Source organism: Haliotis cracherodii, unplaced genomic scaffold (assembly GCF_022045235.1).
Source record: "Haliotis cracherodii isolate W230 unplaced genomic scaffold, xgHalCrac1.p SCAF_18, whole genome shotgun sequence".
NCBI lineage: Eukaryota > Metazoa > Mollusca > Gastropoda > Lepetellida > Haliotidae > Haliotis > Haliotis cracherodii.
In genome coordinates this window covers 2,818,923-2,827,676 of record NW_027266273.1, presented here as the reverse complement: position 1 = coordinate 2,827,676, position 8,754 = coordinate 2,818,923, and the positions used below count along the sequence as shown (strand labels likewise).

The 8,754-nt window shown below is 37.5% G+C and overlaps 1 protein-coding gene across 5 annotated transcripts in view; it reads left to right on the top strand.

Moving 5' to 3' along the window:
• Positions 1–2,166: 2,166 nt before the first annotated feature.
• LOC139465667 (serine/threonine-protein phosphatase 6 regulatory ankyrin repeat subunit B-like) overlaps positions 2,167–8,754 on the top strand; it is a 229,112-nt gene continuing 222,524 nt past the window's right edge. For all 5 annotated transcript variants that reach the window (XM_071247412.1, XM_071247411.1, XM_071247415.1 and 2 more), the window contains exon 1: positions 2,167–2,253. The gene's annotated coding sequence lies outside the window, so the exon portion shown is untranslated. The remainder of the gene's footprint in view (positions 2,254–8,754) is intronic.

The following is an 8,754-nucleotide window of genomic DNA, read 5'->3' as shown; positions in this document are numbered from 1 at the left end:
GCGAGTGAAGTGGGTTTAAACGCATATTAGAAAAGAGATTTGGCAACCATTCATTTCACGTAACTATTCACATGATTCAGTTCTCCATGTGTGTTAGGCTATGACCCTGACGTCCAACGAAAACTATGCAGTTTTTATTCATGAAAAGTTGACGGTGGCGAGAGGGCGTGCTTCATTTGTGTTGGTGTCAACGTATGCATCCGCAATACCTATGTGAATCGAACAAAGTTAATGGCGTCGTCATCAGTAAAACCAAAAGAAGATTTATTTATTTTAAACTAATTAAGGTTATTTCACATCATAAACACCTCGTTAAAACATAACAATGAACAATATGCAATTATGTTCATAGTTGAACTTGAAGTATCCTTTTCGTCATTTTACAGTCGGTTACATGGAATGAAATGTGTAAACATATCTTTGCGACACATGCATGTGTTCTATTTTTATGGTTATAGATATAGATTATTACTGAGTCTTCAGCAACCCATGCTTGCAGTAAATTGCGACTTTGCTTCTTGTTAGAGGCGACTAACGGGAACAGGTTGTCAGGCTCGCTGACTCGGTTGATGCATGTCATCGATCCCAATTGCGTAGATCGATGCTCATGATATCATTCACTGGATTGTCTGCTCCAGACTCGATTATTTACAGACCGCCGTCATATAGCTGGAATATTGCTGAGTGTGGCGTTAAACAACAAACCAACCAACCAACGTGAGTGATTTTCCTGACGGTAACAGGGTCAAAATGACGTAAACACGACTCGGTGACGTTATCATTGTGACGTCATCAACCAACACGTTAACACTATTACGCTCTCTGTATTACAATGCTGTTTGGAATATATATTGATTATCATACGAGCATGTGTGTCATACTGATTATACGAAATGAGTGTCAGAACTCCTGTGTTTCAGCGAGAAGAAAGGATATTATATAAATTCTTACACGAGTTTCGTCAAATAAGGATGACACATGCGAGTGTAATAATTTCTTTTATACCCATTTTCTCTTAATCCTTTTGAGCGCCCCTTTAAAAAATGCACCGATAACGACCGCCATCTTAGAAAACCACATTTTTCGAACGACGTCAACAATCTTCACCTCTGACTTCTTTGAGAGGTATTTAGAAGTTGGAGTACTAAGTAAGGATAAGATATATGGATGAACAACTTCTTTATTACAATTAGGAGCGACGTTTCGGTATAGGTTCTAACACCGTTATCAAGCAAGTGATAGGGATACAGGTATGAGGCAGTGTGTATACAGTTGAGTAGATTGGGTGTAGTTACATTGGAGTGGAGAAGCCTGTTATGTACACAAGTGATATAAGGTTAACATCAATTAACTGTGGTTCACTCCCAATATTGTCAGAAGTGCCAATCATTGGACAGTGTGACCAGTATACCTGCCTACCTACATAATTAATGAGCATCTCCCAACTGTGAGCAGAGTAAGATTCTTCAACTCGTTAGAGGATACAGATTGACAAGGTTTTTACCAGTGTTTTACTAGTATTATAAGTTGTGTTTGATCTGTGCACGTTGATTTCAATATCCCACAGTCTATTGCCCATGTGGGTCTAGGCGTCTCTAAAAGTGCAGGGTGGTATTGAGGTAGTGCCTGTTTTTCGAGATATTGGACGTTTGTAGAACACTTCTGAAATGTGTTTGAATGATCTAGCCTCACCCAAAACATCACACATATAAGACAAATATTTGATCCATATATAGTCCCAAACTGGACTGGTATAGACGTCGTAGACGGCGCGTCACAGTGGTAAAATGACGTTTAGCCATGTGACGTGAATCAGTGTTGCCTTTAAAATGTCAGCATAATAACTGCTCCCTGAGCACGAATACAAGGTATTATTCTTTACAACTATCTATTTAGCTTGTCTTCTCTATGGATTTGACGGTATACTGTTGATATATAATTACAAACTAAATCTATTTTTATATACATATTACTATAATAATTGATTCTGTAATATTTGATGAAAGAATATATTCATTTAAAAAGAAATACGTTACTATTATGAATACATTAACATTAGTTCTTACGAAACATACATTCGAAGGGGCATCTGCAGCACAATGAACCTGTGACATTGCAGTCATAACAGGATGTGTGTTCATCCTTTAAAAGGGAAGTAACTACAGGTGAATAAATGTGAGGTCAATGAACAAACCACAACAAACATATCGGCAGGTGTTGAGAGTGAAGTTTTGTGGAATATTCTTTGTGAAGGTAGGAGAAATTTATGATTTTGCATATTTGTAAACGATCACTACATGTGATCGTCAGCGTTACTTTACCATGTTTGTGTGTGTATTGAATGAAAGGGGTGGAGCAGACGGAATGTCTTATATAATTGTTTACACCTGTGGATAGACTTTTGGGTCACGTGTAACTTTATTTCATAACGCGGAAATGTCATGTCCCGTCGAATAACGCTGGTCGCTTTTCACCCAGAATACTGACCTAGTAGGGTATGCCGGATTCCAAATGATGCTTTAAAGGGGAAGTGTACACGCAAAAATCACTTTCTTTCTTTTTCTAAACAAAACGCAATTTTAGAATTAGTTAGTATCTGTGTTTGAAAATATACTCATTTTTTTCATAGTGAAAGTAGGAAGCTCACAATAGTGTGAAAGTGATATGCCGTTATGAGGCCTTCGTTTTACGAGCGAAATAGGCCTGAGTTATCCCCCTTAGATTATGACGTAATTGGTGCCAATTCAACTGGGTCCCTGTCTATTCTCAACGCAAAAGATATCAAGGACCAGTTTGCGGTAAAACAACATGGTCTACGACACACTCGGGCGCAGGGTGACTCAGCATAACACAATTCTGGCTGGCATCTGAGATGCTAGAATCACAAAACAGTACCTACACCACGTGAAGCGGCTCTAACAAAGCATGATGACGTCATAATGTTTATCAATTGGCACCAATGACGTCATATTGCAAGGGGCATAAGCCATGGTGTTTTTGTTATGGAAATAGAACACTTGGTAAATGTGAAAAATATAAATCGTTTTAGTGCAAAAAATACGTTAATTAAATATGATGTTTTTATATTTTTGTCTATGACACTTCTATGTTAACACTTTTAATGTGGAAAAAGTACAAGAAAAAATGGTTCATTTCCGTGTGAACTTGCCCTTTAATATAGTGACGCCTGTAATATCATCAGCTGATCATCTGAGGTATAAGGCTTACAACTTACTGTAGTGTGTGACACTTTGTTGTGACTTTTTTTTAAGATTGACCCATCTACGTGATCAGTTGATGACAGCCCCTTTAGATTTAACTGTCTGCATTGCAATGCAGTATGTTGGAAGCGATGAAATGTTTATCTGGTATGGATGCCTGTATATCAATGTTGAAATATATTTTTCATCTTTTTATTCTTGCAAAGAGTGACAAATCACTAAACTATTTCGCCTGAAGCTTCTCAGCATGCACACACAGTGTATACTGATATGACCAGAGTTGTTGAATTGGATGCTAAGACAAATTAAGTGGTATACACAAGACCAAATAGCGTCCATTCCAATTTGGAATGAACGCTGGAATGCTTTGGAAAGATCGCTCATTCCAAACTTTCCAAAGCTTGGAAGGATCGATCTTTCCAGAAAATCCAAAATTGGAATGGCAACATTTCCAAACATATTTCCAACACAGGAAGTGTTTGGAATGACTTGGAATTGTTTGGAATTATTTGGAATTGTTTGGAAATATGGTTAGAAGGAACAAGTTAAAATATGTTTTATCAGTAATTTGAACAATAAACATGATAAAAAGACTATGAATTATTTATTTAGTTTAAACTATATATAATAAATAATAAATTTATCTCAAACATTCACTACTTGTCTGTCTAGCGAGGGGCTTTTACAGTCGCATTCTCCCTAAGGTGAGAGAGAGACCCGCACTTGACTCGAAAAGACACTTACTTACTTACTTACATTGGAGATTTAACGTGCGCTTTCAGACTGCAAGCGTATGTCGCACACGGGGCCCGGCCAGGCCATTTAATGTGTTTCCAAAAAGGGGAAAAGTGAATTTGTGCAACCCAGGAGGGGGGCTTTAGGGGTTGCTTATATTGTAATTTTGAAATTTGGAAAGAATGCCAAGAGTGGGTGGGGGACGAACTAAGGGAGCTGTGTGTGTTGGATGGTTGTTAGATAAGGCAGTTTTGGTTTTATTATTTTATTTGGGGTTTAAATGCGACTAATTAGTCCTGTTTTAATTAGGTATAAACCTAAGGCTTTGAATTTTTCTCATTTATTTTGTGGATTTAGGATTGGATCTAGTGTAAGTCCGGTTTTAAGATATAGGGTGGTCTGTAGTGTTGTTCGGTGTGTTTGGTAGTTTATGCAGTGAATGAGTACGTGTTCTGGTGTTTCTTGTTGTTTGAAATGTGGGCAGTTTCCTGTTGTGTGTAGATTAGCTATTTTGCGGTGATTATTTAGTTTGGTGAGGCCTGTTTGTAGTTTAGTAATTATTCTGTCGATTTTTTTGGATGGGTGTAGTATTTTTGGTTTATTTAGGTTTTTTTTTTAGTACTTTCCTGATTTGGCTATTTAAGTTTTGGTATATATTTTGCCATTTTTTGTTGATTTTTTGTTTAGTGAGACTTTTGATTTCTGATTTTGAGCTGGGTAAGTTTAAGCTTATTTCTGGGAGTTTAAGGGATAATTTTGCTGCTTTATCTGCCTTTTCATTTCCAAAGATTCCTACGTGGGCGGGGGTCCAAATGAACTCTATTTGTTTACCTGCCCTAGTTAAGTTGTTTGAGCTATTGAGTATTTGATTTATTAGTTTGGGGTGGTTTTTAGTGTTTTTATTTTTAAGGGCTTGTAGTCCACTGAGGGAGTCGGTTAGGATGAGGATTTTTGTTGTTTTTTAGATTGCCGATTGTGTAGTGCTGAGACAACTAATAGGTCTCAAGATTAAGTATTCAGCTGGATGGCAGCTGCCATTTAATTACAAAACAGACAGTCGTCTAGACGGCTCACATGTAAGTGCTCCGACATGTGCCTAAGATCATAAAATGGACAATCTTTAGTAACATCTAATTTATTGTTGTCTCATGCCAGAGCTGTGAATGATTCTGTTCATTGAACAATTGGAATTCAGGAAGTTATCAATCATTGTTTTACTTAACATAAGATAAGATAAGTTGTTTACAACATAATATTATGATGTCAGGACGTACTACAGTCAAAACCATATATTTTAAAATCAATTTAATGACAGACTATGATTTCCAAGTCCCGATTAGCAAATCAATGAGGTATCAGTTTCACCACATGTGCATAGACCGCCTGTACTTATATATATATTTTTCATAACTATTCTCCAGTTAAAGTCCTATCCTCTTATAAAAAATCTGTGAGAGTGATCATCATCAACGAAACTCATTCTCATCGAGGAATACAGAACAAATGAAGAATCAGATGCATACATTTATTGCCGTGCTTCATTCATCATGAAGTAGATTTACATACATTTGTGTGTAGCACTTAAACTGAGATAATGAATTTTACCATTGTCCATATTATATTATAAATATTAACCATAATATGGATTTCCGAATATATAAACGACTCCAACGTTGATATTTCAGACAAAAACAAAGTCAGCTGTCTTTTATGTTCAGGGGAAAAGGGTTTGCTTTCACAATTGAACATTTGTTTTCACCAAAGGACAATCAAATCAAGCCAAAAACAGTAAAAATACACATATATGGTTAGCGACCGTCATTATACAGCGAGGGGGGAAATTCGTCTGCTCTAACTGCCTTCACAAAAACATTCCAGCCCTTAATTACCGAGGCAGCTGTGACGTAGTAGCATTACATTCGCTGTGTTTGCAGCATGTAAGATGTGTAATCTGTGGAGTGACTAAAGTAATATTACAGCTGAAATCTTACTTGCATGGTTGTTTTAATAGAAAACTTACGGTTTAAAAACACAATTGTTCTTATATAATGTTTTTAGGTTTGGTTTATAAATACAAGAGAAGATTTTTTATACATATAAAACTGGTCGAAAATACAGCTGAACAATAGAAAAATAAAAATAGGAGTTGTGAATAGTGACAAATTTTAATTACATCACCGTGTCAATAATTATTGATTGATTCCGTCAAACAGCTGTCAAACCATTTATTGCCATGTATGTACATGTACACAGGAAGTCGGCGCTGTCGGAGGCTCCAGGTAAATAAACATCATGGTTTTATGACGGGAGATCAGACGAACCGTGAACCAGGGGCATGCGACGTAATTACACCTAAAGGTAGTAGAACCAGGGTATTGTATCTTCGACCGGCTAATTGACCGTACGTATAATTGGTAAATATATTCGTTTTGACACCCATGTTTCATGCGCATCCCGGCTTATAAGCTGAATACAGACAAATGAGGCCCCGTGATCAGCGGAGCGTGAACAACATGGATGCCGCCTTTCGGCCGTACCGAACAGTCAAGCTGCGATCTCGGAACTGAATCCAATTGCAAGCGGAGACAAGATTACTTCCCTTACCCAAACATGATCGTTGCCCAGGAATGTTCAAATCTATCTTCAGTAAATCATGAAATTAATGCGAGCATGACATTTATGCAAAAAATGCGATCGTCAGTCCTTCTGATTATTTTAATATGTTTCATTTCATCATGATAAAAAAGTTAGTCACTTATAATTTTACCATGTTGAAAATGGAAACGATCGTTAACAAAAACAACAAAATGTATTCTCTCATCACTCAGTTATATCACAACAGTGATATAACTGCAAATTAAACAATCAAGTACGCTAAAGTATTACACATGGTGGGTGGAGGACCAGGGGCACTTTGAGTTTGACAGGTGTCATCAACTGGTTAAGTAACATCACGGTTTGTATATTCACGTTGATTGGACAGTCTAGACTGGCGCCAACTAATCATGACGGCGTCTTCAGAACAGAACAGAACTTTATTTCTCCCAGGTTTAGGCTTACGTGGATAACGGAAAATTTTGTTTAAGTGATAGCACATTTGTAATTCAATCTAATATACTTTCCTTGATTGATTATATGGCTGCGGTGGCTTGCCCTCATTTCGCCTACACCTCATTTCGCCTACAATAATTCAAATGCTTAATTGCCTCACCCCTATTATATGAATGGGCATTGTCCATCTCAGGCTGTTAACTAATCACATTGTTTGTAATTGTTACAAATTGGTTAGTTCTTAGTATCGGTTTAATTAAAGGAAATTAGATGTCTGCTCAATTGTTGAACTGTTATTGTTGTTATTATTGCATTGGTATATATGTACCTGACCTATCAGCTTACTAGTCAGCATCAAAATGGCAAATCTTCAGAGAGCGGAGTTTGTAACATCACAAAGACGTGGCCAGCAAGTACTTTATGCAGGCTATAGATACAGACTGAATGTCAAGCGTCAAGTTGCTGTTCACTGGAAGTGTGTCCACACAGGTCAAGCAGCATGTCCAGACCAACATTTCTCCTGTACAGCAGATATACAACGCAGAACTGGATCAACTTGATGAAGAAGTAGCTGCGACTGCCCCTTGTTTTGCAAGTGTTCAAGCTTCCCTGTACAGAAACAGAAACAGAGCCAAGACAAGTTCCAGAAACCAGAGCAGCAGTCAACTTGGAAGGAACGTGGACACAGACAGAAGATGGAAGAGACTTACTGTGCATCAATGACGGGGAAGACGACAGACTACTGGTGTTTGCTACCACTGAGATGCAGCCCTGCCACTTCTCCCACTTGACCAGGTACAGAATGCAAGGGTTGAGGTGATGGAGCAAGGACCTGATGATCAACAGATTGGTGATTTTAACAACTATGTCACCAGCACATGGATAGATGACGACGCTAGATTCCCCTGCCATATTTGGAACCAGCACGACAACACCAGTCCCCGATCCAACAACCATCTGGAAGGGTTCCACTGTGGACTGAAAAAGAGAATGCCCCGATCTCACCCTAACATCTATCAGTTCTTGAAGGAGATCAAGAAGGTTGAAAAGGCAGACAGACGCTCCAGGAAACAAATTGATCTTGGAGGATCATGCAGACCCCGAGCTCGTGTTGACAGACAAAGGGACGAAAGAATTGAAAGACTAAAGACACAGCTTCTTAGTGGAAGAAAAACTGTAATGCAATTTCTTGATGCAGTTGGATATGTACTAAAGCTACAGTAATCATGAGTCATTATTATTATTACTGCATAATGTAAATATCAGCTATTAAACAATGTATGAAGCTTCAAGATTGTCTTGTCTGTTTAACCTTCTTTTGGGTCAGTTCATTATTTTAGAGGTAACGCAGCACTTGACTTATGTGCAGTCAGCTGTAAATTTGTTTTGATAAGGGTGTAGGCGAAATGAGGTGTAGGCGAAATGAGGACAGGCCGCTGCGGTCGTAGATCCGGATGTATCTAAATATGCTCAATATATACACAGGGTTTATTGTTATACTATTAGGATTAATAGATACAATTGAGTATTTTTACCCTTGATCATAAAGTTAGTCACTACTTTCACATTTTGATTTGTATGATTTGTGTTATGATTAAATTGACAAAATAAGAAATCATTCCGTGTATATGTGTATTATATATTGTACCCCAATATGTAATTAAATTGTGTATAAATAAGGACACTAGGTTAATTACTGTAATTGATTATTTGATAAACATATTCACATTTAGTTGTGTGATATGTC